This window comes from Equus quagga, chromosome 14, assembly GCF_021613505.1.
Source record: "Equus quagga isolate Etosha38 chromosome 14, UCLA_HA_Equagga_1.0, whole genome shotgun sequence".
NCBI classification, from domain to species: domain Eukaryota; kingdom Metazoa; phylum Chordata; class Mammalia; order Perissodactyla; family Equidae; genus Equus; species Equus quagga.
The window spans coordinates 42,593,631-42,608,742 of record NC_060280.1 but is presented as its reverse complement, the minus strand read 5'-3'; the positions used below and the strand labels follow the sequence as shown (position 1 = coordinate 42,608,742).

Sequence of the window (15,112 nt, the reverse complement as noted above, 5' to 3'; positions counted from 1 at the left end):
TTTATTTTATATTGAGCATGTAGACCCAAATACTAGGATTTTTTATGATTTTCACTTCTATCCTTCCTGATATAGACATATGTTATCTTTACAAGATGAACGGTACTTACGCCTTCTTGGAATTTCCACTGAGAGAAGTAAGACAATTGCAGAGAGCAGGACAATTTTATTTATCCAAAAAAATCTATATAGAATATTCCTGTAGATATTAAACTATTCTGAAACCTCACTCTATCCAGCTCACTTTAGAAATAGGGTTCTTTGAATAAAATGAGTTCCAAATCCAAATATCGAAATGCAAGTGTGCATATACACAAACAAAATCTTCCCGTATATTCTCTCATGCAAACAGTAACGTCTTTAAGATTACAAAATAAATTATTCCCTAAGTGATGACCCTTTCTTTTCTTGGATTTTTTGATCTGCTTGAGCATATTTGATGCCTCAACTTCATAGCTGACCTCTCTAGAGACATCTCTGGTTATAGGAGGCAATACTCCATTGAAAACCTCTTCTTATTTATTTATTTATTTATTTATTTATAACTATGAGTCAGATTTACTAAATTTGAAATCTTTAAAGCCATCTTGATCCACAAGGCCAGATTGAGCACCACAATATTGAGGGACTTTTTCAATATATATCTTATTTGTGAGCAAAAATATGACATGACTCACATTAACTTGGAGAAAAATCAACAACAAACAACCAGACAATCTGTAAAAGAAAGAAAGAGTAATGATCTTAACCTCATTTAAAATACATTAGAGAGTGTATTAGTTATGGCATCAACTCAGCTTCTTAAGAAATACGAGAGAAGAAATGCTGTGGGTCAAACAAGATAGAAATTTCCCTCTCGAATAACGAGGTTAACAGGAAGCATAAGCAAAAGGCAGGCATGTGGGGAAGCAGCTAAGCATAGCAGGGAGCAGGTAAAGGGACACTTGTCAGAAGCCAAGTTGAGGACATCATTAAAAAGGAATCTCTGTTCCATGAGCTCATCTGAGGGCCTGTGTTGCGTTTGTCTCATTGTTCTGCATCCATTAGTGTTCCTCTTTCCCGCATAGTCAGTGCTGGCTTTCATTCCAGCCCCACATTTCTCCAGATGAAAAATGTAGAGTAGGCAGTTTTCTGATACAAAAGTGACTCAAAAGTGTTATACATCATTTCTGCCCACATTGCATTGGCAAAATCTTAGTCACCTGGTCACTCCTAACTGTAAGGGAGCTCAGGAAATGTAATCTGACAGGATGACTGTGCGGTATACTTTTACCAAGAGTTCTACTACTATAAGAAGTGGAGAATGGATATAGGGGTCATATAGCAGTCTCTACTACAGAGATATGTCACAGTCTAATATTTTTAAAGGTCCCTCCATCAATAGGCAAAACATTTTTCAATAATTCCATATGAGCTCTTCAGTCATCATGAAATCTTAGTGATAATGATAGTGTTTCAAACACTAGTTTTATACCTTCAGTTAATGAAAAGGCCAGCTAAGGACAAATACTTAAATTGAGCTCTTTCTTACCACCATGAAACATTCCAAACTAAAAAGAGGTTTGCTTTTAGGATAGTGTCTCAAATCTTCCCAGTGTCGCCAAATCTCTAATTCTTCTTGAATGCCTTTCCAAGCTCAGACACACATACTAGTATAATTGTGACTTGAGATTAATATACTACACCACAGCTGGGAAGATGTTAGACACGTCTTAACCATTAGAGACTTACTGGTCCTTAGAACAGGAAAGAATCTAGCTCTAGAGATAAATTACTCTCATAGTCTTTCTCATAACATTCACGTTCCTTTCTATGCATCTGCTCCATCCGCCTTCTGTTCTCTGAGCAATCTTTATTTATATTCTATAATCCGAACTGTAGAAGGAGCTAGCCATGTTTATACAAAGAGTTAACATTCAGCAGAGCTCTTTCCTGGTGGCCATCTCATGGTAACCAGCCGAGTTATGGAGTGACCGGCTCTGGGTCAGCTGTAACTTTGAGAATAATTCAGAGCTGCTTCTGAACAAATGCAAGCTAATAGCAGAATCCCTGAACAGGCGGCAGTTCTATCTGGAAAGGGAGGTTGAACATTGAACGTACTGTGATGAGAAAAGCTAATACCGTGTTTTATCCAATATACTATTGATTTTAAAACACATTACTATTTATGTATTTTTAAGATAGAAAACAAATTCTGCTGTTTAAGACAACTCAATTTGACAGAGGATGCAGCGTGAAAAAGTAGTACACCATAAGATTGATAAAACACTGTAAACACTTTATTGATAATAATAGAGATGGTAACTAGCAGTTGTGAAGTACTTACTATGTGGCAGAGATTATTTCATGTGATTTGCATGAATTAAACAATTTAATTACCATGACAATCATCTGAAGAACCTAAGATATTTAATATAACAAATTCGGAAACCTCACGTATTACCTCTCTGGTAGGTAATTATTCGTGCTTTAAAAAAAAGGTAAGGAAGCTATACTCCCTCACATAGTAGACCATTCATTTTTTTTAACACTGAATCCATTTCTTTATTCTTTTTCTCCAATTTTATTGAGATATAATTGACCTATAACATTGTATTAGTTTAAGTTGCACAACATAATGATGTGATATATGTATATATTTGCAGATGATTACACAATAAGTTAACATACATCACTTCACATAGTTATAATTTTGTGTGTGTGTGATGAGAAATTTCAAAATTTACTCTCTTAGCAACTTTCAAATGTACAATACACAACTGATAACTATAGTTACCAGATTGCACATTACATCCTCAGAATTTATCATATAAATGGGAATTTCTACTTTTTGACTACCTTTGACCATTTTCCCCAACCTTCCACCTCCTACTCCTGGCAACCACCAATCAATTCTCTGTCTCTGTATGTTTGTTTTTTTTTAGATTCCACATAAAAGTGAGATCATATGGTCTCTGTCTTTCTCTGTCTGACTTATTTAACGTATCATAACACCCTCAGAGTCCATCCACATTGTTGCAAATGGGGGCATTTCCTTCTTTTGATGGCTGAATAATATTCCATTGTGTGTGTGTGTATTTGCATGTATACACTTTTTTTTATCCATTCGTCTGTTGATGGACATTTAGGCTGTTTCTATGTCTTGGCTATTGTAAACAATGCTGCAGTGAACATGAGAGCACAGATACCTTTTCAAGAAAGTGGTTTTATTTCCATTGGATTTCTTTTTTGCTATTGAGTTGTATGAGTTCTTTATATATTTTTTATATTAACCATTTATCAGCTATCTTATTTGCAAATACTTTCTCCCACTCAGTAGGTTGCATTTTCATTTTGTTGATGGTTTCCGTTGCTGCGTAGAAGCGTTTTAGTTTGATGTAGTCTCACTTGTTTATTTTTGCTTTTGTTGTTGTGCTTTGATGAGTCGTATGGGTCTGCCTGGGATCTGAACCTGCGAACCACAGGCCACTGAAGCAGGGTGCATGAACGCAACCACTATGCCACTGGGCTGGCCCCTAAGACTATTCATTTTTGAAGACTTTATTTCTTAGAAAGTTTTTCCTCGAGCTGAACAATGATCCTCACCAATACCCTTTCAGTGGTCCCAATTTTATTTCTCTTTCTTACAAGTGAAATCTCTTGGGTAAAATACTTAAAATCTGCCATCATGCCACTGTTGGAACCCTCTTTACGATAATCTTTCCTAAGCCCTACAAACATTTCTGAAACAACATGGCAGCCTGAAGGATTGCGATTCTTTTTATCCTCCTCTACTTAGAATCCGTTGAAGCCTCCAGCTGGTTTCCAATGCTGGGTTTATAAGGCTTGTTACAGGGCTGGCTGACTACCTGTAAGACTAGTCACAGCTCAGGGATTCTCCTACAGCTCATTACTTAACCGTGTGCCACAAGGACACAAGCTGGATCCACGTGCCACCTGGGAATTTGTCTTTCAGTAACTCAACTTGCTTAAGTTGTAAAGGTTACAACAGTATCTACATTACATCAACCATCTCAATAAACATATTTCTAAATTTCATGAATTAGAGGAGGTAAAAGTAGGGCAGTGGCTATTATCTGTGGTTATCTATCTACATGGCAACGAAAGGCAAAAAACAAAAACATAACTTTGAAACTAGGCAATTTTAAGAAAAGATGACTTTTGAATTAATTAGAAGAAACTTATATAAGCAGATCCAAAGGTACCAGGATGCTTGGAAATGTTTTCCTTAAATCATTCTTACATGAGGTATCTCATGAAAAAGGGGATGATAATCTATCTATGTTTCAGAACAATTTGAAGTTGACAAAATAAAAAACCCAGAATTAAAATATGTGTTTTCATTTGTCCAAATAAATGCCACTCAAATGATTACATCTTTTTCTTGACCTCAACTTCATAAAAGAATGATCAACAAAATAACTCCGCTCTGTGCCTAAGAATTCCACAGTTAGTTAATGACTCCTTAAGATTTTATCATTTGAGTGGCATATTATTGAACCTGGTCTCCTCAGGAGGCTGGTTAGGTGATTACAGGAGTAACTAGCAAAATGCTTAATCATCCACTTTATTATCTCCCTATTAATAATAAATACCAGAAGGTAGATGTATATAATTACATTGCTAGTTTAAGAATGGCATAAGAACCTAAAGTTTGCAATATTGGAATACTAATTTAATCTGAACAGCATCACATTGGTACCTGGGACAACAGCTGTGTAAAAATATAAGAAAATATAAATCCCTGTATTTCAAACCAGGAAAACTCATTGATAAATTTGATGATGCTTAAATGAATGAAAGCTCCTCTTCACATAATCTGGAACCTTTCTAATGAGTAGTATTTCCTTAAATAAATTGTTGTACAATATTGTCTCTCAGATAATTCATGACCTTCAGTATTTGAGAAGTTCTTATTAAGATGGCTGGCTCATTTATGTCTGACACATAGGGGCTACAAACAAAGATTATTCCTCTAAAAATATCAATTTACTGGTTTAGTAATCTCAGTCTTCTGATTATTAAGTGTAGATACTACTAAGACTGAATTTTGAGTAAATATTCATGGTTCTTTCTACTGTCCTTGACAAAACAAGGCAGAATCATGTTTACTTTTCTTCTAATAAAACGAGTTACCACTAGTAATCTGTTTGAGAATGAAAGATTTCTGTAATTGAGTCCCAACCTACCTATTCATCAGATATCCTTTTGGTCAGACAGCAAGTATTTTCTTGAACACCTACGATGTGTCAGGCACTGATCTTTGGCACAGAGGTTCTCAGCCTTTATAGGCTATGGCACACCTAAGAGAGAATGTTCACCTATGAGATATGCCTCCAATACGCAGTATCGTGAAATACCAACTGTTGCTCCATTTTTCTTGACATTCAAGCAAGAATACTTACATGTAACTGAGTATTAGTACTGTTATTATACAAATAATATTGAATATTGACCTTACGCTAATTTATATGACATGAATGTTGAGTATTTAAAATCATATTAGTGACAAATCACATGTAACACACCAAGACTTACCAGCATGACAGACACTGCTGCTCAGAACCAAACTTTTCCAAATCCGATAAGTCCAAATGTACTCCTCTTGGTCTCTCTATGTGTACCATTTCCATTCCTGCTTCCGTGACTTTGATCAATGTCACTCTTCCATCCTAAATCTCCTTCTTCTTTGTGCCAAGAATCTAATATCTATCCTTCAACTCCAAGTTCAAATCTTCTTTTATTTTCCCTAAACTTAGCCCGATTACCTCTGCAAGTAACAATCTGCTCATTCATTGACTTCCATTTTAAGAATTTATTATACGTCTATAACGTACACAGGGTGCTCTAACTGTCCCTTTGATTTGTACCAGCCAGCACCATTTAAATTGGTTTAATAGGATTTTCTTTATTCTTCTATTGAAAATCTAACTTCGCTTTTTAATCACCATGATGGGAAGGATGCACACATGCCTTACATTTCTTTCTTTGATAGTAGATAGCATAACTTAAAAATATATAGTGCTGAAACTGGTGTGGATAGATTGATTTATGGTGATGCTAGTATTCTCTGTCCATCCATGCTGATATGTCTAGAAGGTAAATTAAAGGTGGGAATCCCAGCATCAACTGAGAGCTTATTAGAAATGTAGAATTTTGTAAATCACTTCAGATCTGCTTAATCAACTTTTACATTTTTAAAAGACCCCCCAAGTGATTCTCATGTATATTAAGTTTATGGAATATTGACAAAACCAAAGCACACAACTTTTTAATTTCATAGTATTCAAAATATACAGAATATTTGGTATTCAGGATATAAAATATTTACAGTATTTGGTTAATGGTATTATTCAAAAATAACTCTTTGCCTAAAAACAGAAGACAAAAGGGAAAAGGATTATTTCGTATTATTAATCCCACGTTTTGAACATTAATATGCAGTTCATATTAGCATTACACGTACACTATATAACATATACAATCCAACATATTCTTTTACTGATGTGGAAGTTAATGTCTAAAAACCGGTCAGTGACTTGTCAAAGGGCACAAAGCCTGTGAGTTACATGCTAGATTTTAGCTAGTTATTCTGTTTCATTATATTTAGTACACTTGGGAGACCTATTAGATAAATATTACTACTAATTCCATTTTAGTGACGAAGAAACCAAAGCTTTAAGTGACAAGAAACTTCCTTTAAATCATGGAGCAAATAAATAAATCAGAGATTCACACATACATCTCTGTTCTTTGACACCATGCTCTTCATTGTGCTGTTTTATGATCACAACCACCCATGGCACAGATTTCCAAAGGTATGACATAGAGAGGAAGCATGGAATATTCAAGGAAGGTAAAGAAGTTTAATTTGGAAAAAGAAAGCCAGGAGGAATGTAGTATACATTGATGCTGAAAAGGAGGCAGGCTTCATTTCACAGGCCAAGTTGTAAATTTTAACTTTTCTCAAAATAGTACGGAATCATTTTAAACAAGAATGTGATATAAATAGTTTTGTGTTTGAACAGACTACTCTTACGGCATTATGGAGAAAATATTGGAAAGGAAAATAGTATGGATGCAAGAAGACTACTATTTCATTGCTGAACTCTAGCAAAGATTAATGGCAGCTTGGACTAGGGGATCTGGCATTGAGAAGGTGGAGACAAACAATTGAATTTGAAGACTAGAATTAAATCAGTAGGAACTGGAGATAGATTTGGTATGTTGACTAAAGGTAAAAAGAAGTCTCAAAGAAGAGTTTTAGGTCTCTGGTTGTCTATTTAAATGAATGAAGGTGTCCTTCCCTGAGATACGAAGCCCTAAAAGAATAATTGGTAATAAACTCTGAGACGACAATATTAATTTTGAAGTACATTTGAACCATTAAAGTTTGGAAGATACTTGAAAATGTAGGTCAAGGACTCAGAGGAGGCATTGAGCTAAACACAATAGTTAGTGAATTATCTGTGTATAAAATGAAAAGTATTGTGGTCCTAAGATTGAGGATTGAGTAAAGCCAATACTAAAACATTGCAGCAGAGATGAAGAGGTAGTAGACATGGAGGAAAGAAAGGAGAACATGTTAGTTCAGAGCCAATGGAAAAGCAACTCTTTTAATAAGGAAGACCTGTGTGAAGTAAGCACTGAACTATGTCCATTGGATTAAACAATATGGAGGTCATTGGAAATTGTACGGAGAGCTGTTTTGGTGGAACACTGGGAACAGAAGCCAGATTTGAATGGGTTTAAAAGTTAATAAGTGAGTAAACTGAGATATTAAATATGGAAAACTCCTCCTAGAGGTTTATTGATGAGAAAGATAAAAGGTATATTGGGGACCGGCCCAGTGGCATAGTGGTTAAGTTCTCATGCTCTGCTTTGGTGACCTGGGGTTCGTGGGTTTGGATCCCAGGAGCGGACCTACATGTCGCTCATCAAGATATGCTGTGACAGCATCCCATATACAAAATAGAGGAAAACTGGCATAGATGTTGTCTCAGCAACAATCTTCCTAACCGCCACAACAACAAAAAGATAAAAGGTATAGAAGTGCGTAAAAGATTTGAAATAAAAATTGGATTGATTTGTTTGATTGTATACATACAATGAGAGACATTTGGGAATTTCTAAATATCTATAGGAAGGATTCAGTTAAAAGAAAATAATATTAGGGTATATAAGATAGAAAAAAAGTTTATTTTGAGTGATTCCTGAAGATAGACAAGGAAGAGGAAAAGAAGCATAGGTTTTTTGGATCTTTTGTTTTACCTGAGATGCTACCTGCTGCCACAACAATGGTTACTAGCTTGATATTGCTTGTAAAATAATTTGGTTGAGCCTCAGTTGCCTCTGTAATTGTTGATGTGTCTGATTTATGAAAAGTAACTATTCATTACAACATTTCAATGTGCCGGGCTGCAAAAACACACACACATACACACACCACATACAACTTTTCAGATTTTTAGAATAAGCCCAAATTTGGCACAGAGAATTCCCATATACAATTCCTTTGGCTTCCCCTAATGTTGACATATTACATAGTGATATTGCATTTAGCAAAACTAGGAAATTTGCATATACGTTATCATTTACAACTCATAAAAAGTTGTGTGACACTTTAGAGGTCAAAATATTGATCCAAAGTTCTGCAATTAAAAATTTGTCTTAACTGAAAGACCTGAAATTGCAACCCCTATGTCAACGTTTTTCAAGTGTCTCTGTATAGACTGGTGTTGGTTTTTGATGATGTTTCTATAAAAATAAATTTCTTCTATTAAAGGACTGATCTTGGGGCTGGCACAGTGGTGTAGTGGTTAAGTTCACACGTTCTGCCTGGCAACCCAATTTGGGTTCAGATCCCAGGTGTGGACATACACACCACTCATTAAGCCATGCTGTGGGGGTGCCCTACAGACAAAATAGAGAAAGACTGGCACAGGTGTTAGCTCAGGGACAATCTTCCTCATCAAAAATAAAAAAAAAAGGACTAATCTTTATCCTGAAATGTATTTGTATTCCCTCCTTTTTGTACACACATACATACATACCCTTACACACATACTCAAATGAAATAGTGCTGAGAATAGATGGTGGTTTCTCTTTGACATTCTTTCATTGATAAAATAAATCATTGGCAATAATATGCTCAACAGATTCACATTTTTTTATAGCTTTGAAAATACCCATAATTTAGACAGTATCTGCTATAATTTATCTTCTGATCCAGAATCATTTCAGAGTACAAAATGACTCTAAAATGTGGTTCTGGGGTGCGATTGTGTATTTTTGTGCAAGCATGTGTTTGTAAAGAGAAGACATGTTATATAAAAATATACTTTAATGATATTCCAGAGGACCTTTAAGTATGATGTCAACTTACTGACTCTCCTAAAACTACAGGTTATGAAAACCAGAATTTTGCCTGTACACGGTAAAAACTCAGCAAATATTTACTTAATAGAAGAATAAATAGAAGCACAATTTTCAGGTATTTTGTGCACTGGAATGGAGAGTAGCACAAGGTGATTAAATGTCTTCTTTTTTAATGGATCAGGAAAGTTTGTCCAAATTACGTCTCTGGAAAGGTCACTTATAACACTCTCCAGGAGGAAATAGGGAATGAGGAACATTCGTCTATTAACATCTAGTACAATACATTTTAATTTTTTGCATACGGGACTCTATTGCAGGTAACAGGAATATAGTAAACTTCAAACAGAAGAGTGAGTTTCCCAACAATGACACATTCTGCAGCGTGAACAGATAAACATGCTCATAAGTTTCCCTTAGTCCATCAAATGAAGCAGTGTTACGAGGTTAACCTTTTGGACTTTAAGAAAGGAAAGCTAAAATACTCTTGCTTATTTACCATTTTTGCTACGTTTCTTGGAAATTCTCGGAAATATATCATTCTTTTTATCCTATCAAAATTATGGTGCTTTACTTATCTCTGAAGCATTGCCAATAGCCTGAAAAGATGGTGGTTTGCTATAGTGAGAACCGATTGTTCAGTTGTTACATCTGGGGCCTTTGGAAAGCTAAATTATCAATTTCCTCTTCTTTTTATATCGTATGATCATTAGACTCCCTTTTATGGTGTGCTTTCGTTTTCCATTAAACTTTCTCATAATTGATGATTACCAGGTTATTTGTATGTGGACAAGGAGCCCTTTGTTCCACAATCATCTTTTCCCTCCAGCCTACTTTAGTTGGTGTTTGCAATATCACAGATTATCACCATGGAGATAACTATAATGACAGATATCGGAACAAATCAAATGGGAAGAGCATGGTTAGAAAGCAGAAGTGATTTTGCTTTTTAAGTGAACAGCCTCACAGTAATCAGCAATATGTACATATTTATTAAAAATATTTATATAAATATATAAAAATATTTTACATATATTTATCTCAATAAATATTTCTTACACTTTTAACTCTTTCACTAAAAGAGACTTTTGATTGTATGGCATTAACATGTATCCAAGTATACGTTCCTTTTTAGAATCTCTTTTGTATTTTTTTTTTAATTAGTGACACAACTCTACTTGTTTAGCAAAGATAGTCTTTTCTTAAAGATCTTCCTTTATAATTCTAATTAAAAACAGAAAGTTAAGGGGCCGGCTTGGTGGTGCAGTGGCTAAGTTCGCATGTTCCACTTTGGTGGCCCAGGGTTCGCTGGTTTGGATCCTGGGTGCGGACCTACACACCACTTGTCGAGCCATGCTGTGGCAGGTATCCCACATAAACTAGAGGAAGGTGGACACAGACGTTAGCTGAGGGCCAGTCTTCCTCAGCAAAAAGAGGAGGATTGGTGGCAGATGTTAGCTCAGGGCTAATCTTCCTCAAAAAAAACCCAGAAAGTTGACATGTAAGAGTATATTTGATATTACTTCTTGCCCAGCTGAGGCAATGTGATATATTGGAAAGAGAAGATAAAGGAAGAGAGATTTGGGTTTCATGTTGATTCCAACATTTACTAGATTTAGTAGTTTTGTAACTTTCAGAAAATCCTTTTGTATATGAAGATGAGATTAAGCTATCTGATTTTATTTATATATATCTCACAGAGAATATAATTCTCATAAATACTGCATTACGTATATTTTACTTCCAGAATGAGAGAGCAAAAACATTCCAATTATGATCCAATTATGGTCTCTCTCTGTTTCCTGCCACAGAGGTGGTAAATGCCTATCAGCCTGAGCCATTGGGTGACCATGTAGATCAGACCATCACTGGACAACTGGGGAGAGTACTTGTCAAACCATCAGTGGACATGTAGGGTGAGTAAGAAACAAATCTTTGTTACATTGTCATTGAGATTTGGGATTAAATTTTGTTATTTTTTATAACAACATTAGTAGTTACTACCTATAGCATTACATATCCCATTACATTTATAATGTACAATATAAAAAGTACATTAAGTATATCACTCATATATCTGTGCCTGTTCTTGGCTCGCCTCACTTCTTATCTCTCAGTTTTCTCAAGAGCTTTTCCTTTTTCCATGTCAGTCTGGCTGCACATTCCTGTGAGGGAGATTCTATTGACTACAGGGAGATGCTAGAAACAGTAGTAGTTTTCTTCCACTTGTTTCCCTATATAGCTGTAAAATAAAGCCTTATTATATTTGCCTTTATCTTACCAGTCAATAAAATTTATTTGACTTGCACCCATTTATTACAAAAGAGAAATAGTTTAGTCATAAATTTTATATCATCCTATCAATTCAAATGCATCAGCAAATTCTACTCCTTCAACATAAAATTTTCATTTGATGAGTTGCTCTTACTGCGGAAAATATTACTGACAAAACTGGTTTTTACTCTGCAATACTATAAGTATTAATTATCACATCTATAGGTTTGACAAAATAAAATTGTTTCATAATTATCCTTTAAATAATATTAGTAAGTTAATCTTTAGGTTAATGGATTAGCAGTACCAAATAAGGGAAAATGTTATCAGTAAAGTTTAACATCCCTAAGCATTTTAATATACCATCAAATAGTTTTTTGTTTGTTTAATGATGTGTCTAATATAACAGAAGTGAGCACTGACTAAAATAACATATGCTGGGAGCGCTCAACACTGTAAACAATGGATGGTATTGATATTATTAATAGAGTTTAAACGTTAAAGTCTTCATTGAAACATTTTGGAGTAAAGAAAGCAGCCATGGTTAACTCTCAGTGCAATCTGTAATACAGAAGTTCCTTTTGTGTTTGCAACAATGTTTGCAGCAATAAGACTGTTACACTTATCAAGAATCAGAGACAACTTGGTCTTTGCTTTCGAGTAATATCTGGTCAGAAAAAAAGACAAAGTAGTTCAGAAAGCAGAACTCATCAAATAGCTAGTTTTAGTGACTGTTTAACAAACTTGTAATTGGGTTCTCTCTTATGGAACAGAATTAATACTTTCATTTACTTCTACTCAATAAATCTTTAACTTGGAACCACTTTCTGTCCCCAACTAAGTTTCTCTGTTTACTCTTAATTCCAGAAAATACTTCAAGTGGATTTGGTTGCACATAATTTGCTCATAGAAACACTGTACTTAGGGAAGGGAGCAAGGACTGTTCCTTTATTTCACTCTCATGGTCTCATGGTTGTAAACAGTATGTGCTCCCAGGTGACAGGAGGACTGGAGAATGTATGTACAGTTTGCTCAGGATAGTCTTCATATATACCTTTTGCTACAAGGTGTAGCATTTGTCCTAGATTTTTCACATGTTTAAGACAATTATATTCAAGACTTCGTATTGGAAAGGAAACAAAGGAAACAGATAAATAAGAATGATTCTTAAATCCAATGAGTCTATTCTTGCAAGAAAGGTTTTATGCATATCTGATAATGTCTGAATTTATCCTTACCCCAACTCAGAGAAACTAGGTGAACTTAACTGGAGAAACTGGCAAAACAGATTAGATTCTAAAGAACCAAAAAATCCAGAATATTCTATCTGGGATATTAGTGGGATAGGCTCTTGCTATGTCTTTTAAAAGAACTTGAGTGTTCTACATGACAAATCTTGAAGAGAAGCCGGAAGGTGATAAACATCAAATGGATTCAGAAGGTCAACACTCTAGCAGACTATATATAGATAGTAAGCAGGACTATCATTCTGCATAACAGTGAAGCATTAGTGTCTGAAATTTATGGCTCATGATCTATAGTTTGGCTTAAAGGGTGAGTGCCAGTGAGACAGAGAAGCAGTATGTGGAAGGGATGGGATGGGTGCAGAATCTCAGAGTGTTTAAATCTGGGATTCTAGAATCGGGTAGAACTGTTTACTTAAGGGAAGCGGTTATCAGCTACATGACTTAGGACAAGTTATTTAATCTCTCTTAGACTTTAGTTTCCTCATGTGAAAAATGAGTATATAATAATAATCCTTATGTGAGGTTTAAATTAGATAAAATACTTACAACATGCTAGGCACTGTGTCTGGCACTACCAACTATTTAATAAATGTTAGTATTATTATAGAGGGGGAAACACCATGAGATGGGACAATATATCAAACCAGTCATTTTCATGAAAGATTGGCCTATCTATGACCTGAGAAGTTCTCATGAAATTCACCTTTATGAGAGCAGTAAGTTTGAAGTAGGAAATATTTGAAAGATGAGGCAGAGTGACTCTGGTAATTAATGGAATAAATTCAAACAGAATTCAGCAGTAATTGTATTTGGTATTTAAATGTAGATCATCTTTCAATTTCTTTGCCTTCTCACTAATTGCCCTCTGGTATGTGTAAAGTATTGTAAATCTCAAGAGTTCCAATGACTCATATTGTGGAAAGAAACTTAGGATTTAATTTGGTTTTAAATGGTTTCTGAAATATGTATCTGAGCAGAGGCATAAATCAAACTCCTGTTTACCTAGACCCGTCAGGGAATACAATGGTCTAATTGATTGACTATTTAGGTTAATAGTTCATTAGAAGACGTACATACCATGAGCTAATTGCATATTTCAACACTTCATACTAAAACTAAAGGGAAAAAATTAATTTTTGAATGTTTATACGCCATTTGAAGATCTTACTGTGTCTTATGTTCTTCACATAAATGTCATTTATTCCTTTTCTTACTCAGACCTTTTCCAAACTGAGCTAACATAACCTCAATTGATTTCCCACCTCTAACTGCAGACTCTGCTTGTTCAGAAATTCTCCAGCATCGCTGCATCAATGTAACAAAGCATACCCTTTGTGCTAACCTCTGCTGCTCAGCACTCTTGCAGGAAAAAAGCTATCAGGAAGAATACCTTTCAGTGCACATTGGTGGTATCCAGTCATCAACATACCCTCAATATTACTGATTATTTTTATTTTAATAATTATTATTTTATTATTAGCAAATAAATAATGATATTCATTACTTTACAAGAGAGAGTTTCTTCTCCATTCTTCTCAACAGTTATTCCAAATGTTTCTGGAAGTCCTCTGCATTTCCTCAAGTCCTCTGCAGATTCCTGCCATCATCTCTCTCAAATGGTCAAGTGGCATTGCTACCTTTTTTATAGAGGAAGCAGAGATTATGCGACAAGAGCACACATCATCTCCCAAATCCACCTGCACATTTACCTGCAATTGCCCCTCTTCTTAAACAGCTGTCTTACAGGGAGAGCTAACCTTCCTATTTACCCGCATAAATAATTCTCCATGCTTGTCTGTAGTCTCAACCAGGCAAGTCAGCAACTTACAGGTTCAGCACTAAAATATCTCGGGCATTGTTGACTAAATTTTGTTCCAATAGATTCACATCTCAATTTTTTATGTTGCTCTAGGTTTCCAATCTCATTTCGATGAAGATTTATTTAGGAAAAGATTAAAATAACCATGTTTTTAATCATCCTCCTAGTGTACCTAAAGTTTTATAATTACTTATCCCGATAAAATAATATTTATTGTGGATGGATAAATTATTATTGCACTCACTAGTTAATTAATATAAACTTTTGGAGCTATGTATATTTGTATTATATATGTATTTGTAAAAATCTGTTAACATATGCAATCATTTATAAAAGGAGTTATTCTCTGTCCTTGAAAGAGGATCAAATATGTAAAATGTATTCATAAAAAAAAAGA

General features: G+C 34.9%; 1 long non-coding RNA gene across 1 annotated transcript in view; it reads left to right on the top strand.

Moving 5' to 3' along the window:
* The window catches only part of LOC124251970 (uncharacterized), a 98,211-nt gene that overhangs the window by 23,775 nt on the left and 59,324 nt on the right, over positions 1 to 15,112 (top strand). Inside the window, exon 2 of the long non-coding RNA XR_006891888.1 lies at positions 11,187 to 11,291. This is a non-coding gene — a long non-coding RNA (uncharacterized LOC124251970). The remainder of the gene's footprint in view (positions 1 to 11,186; positions 11,292 to 15,112) is intronic.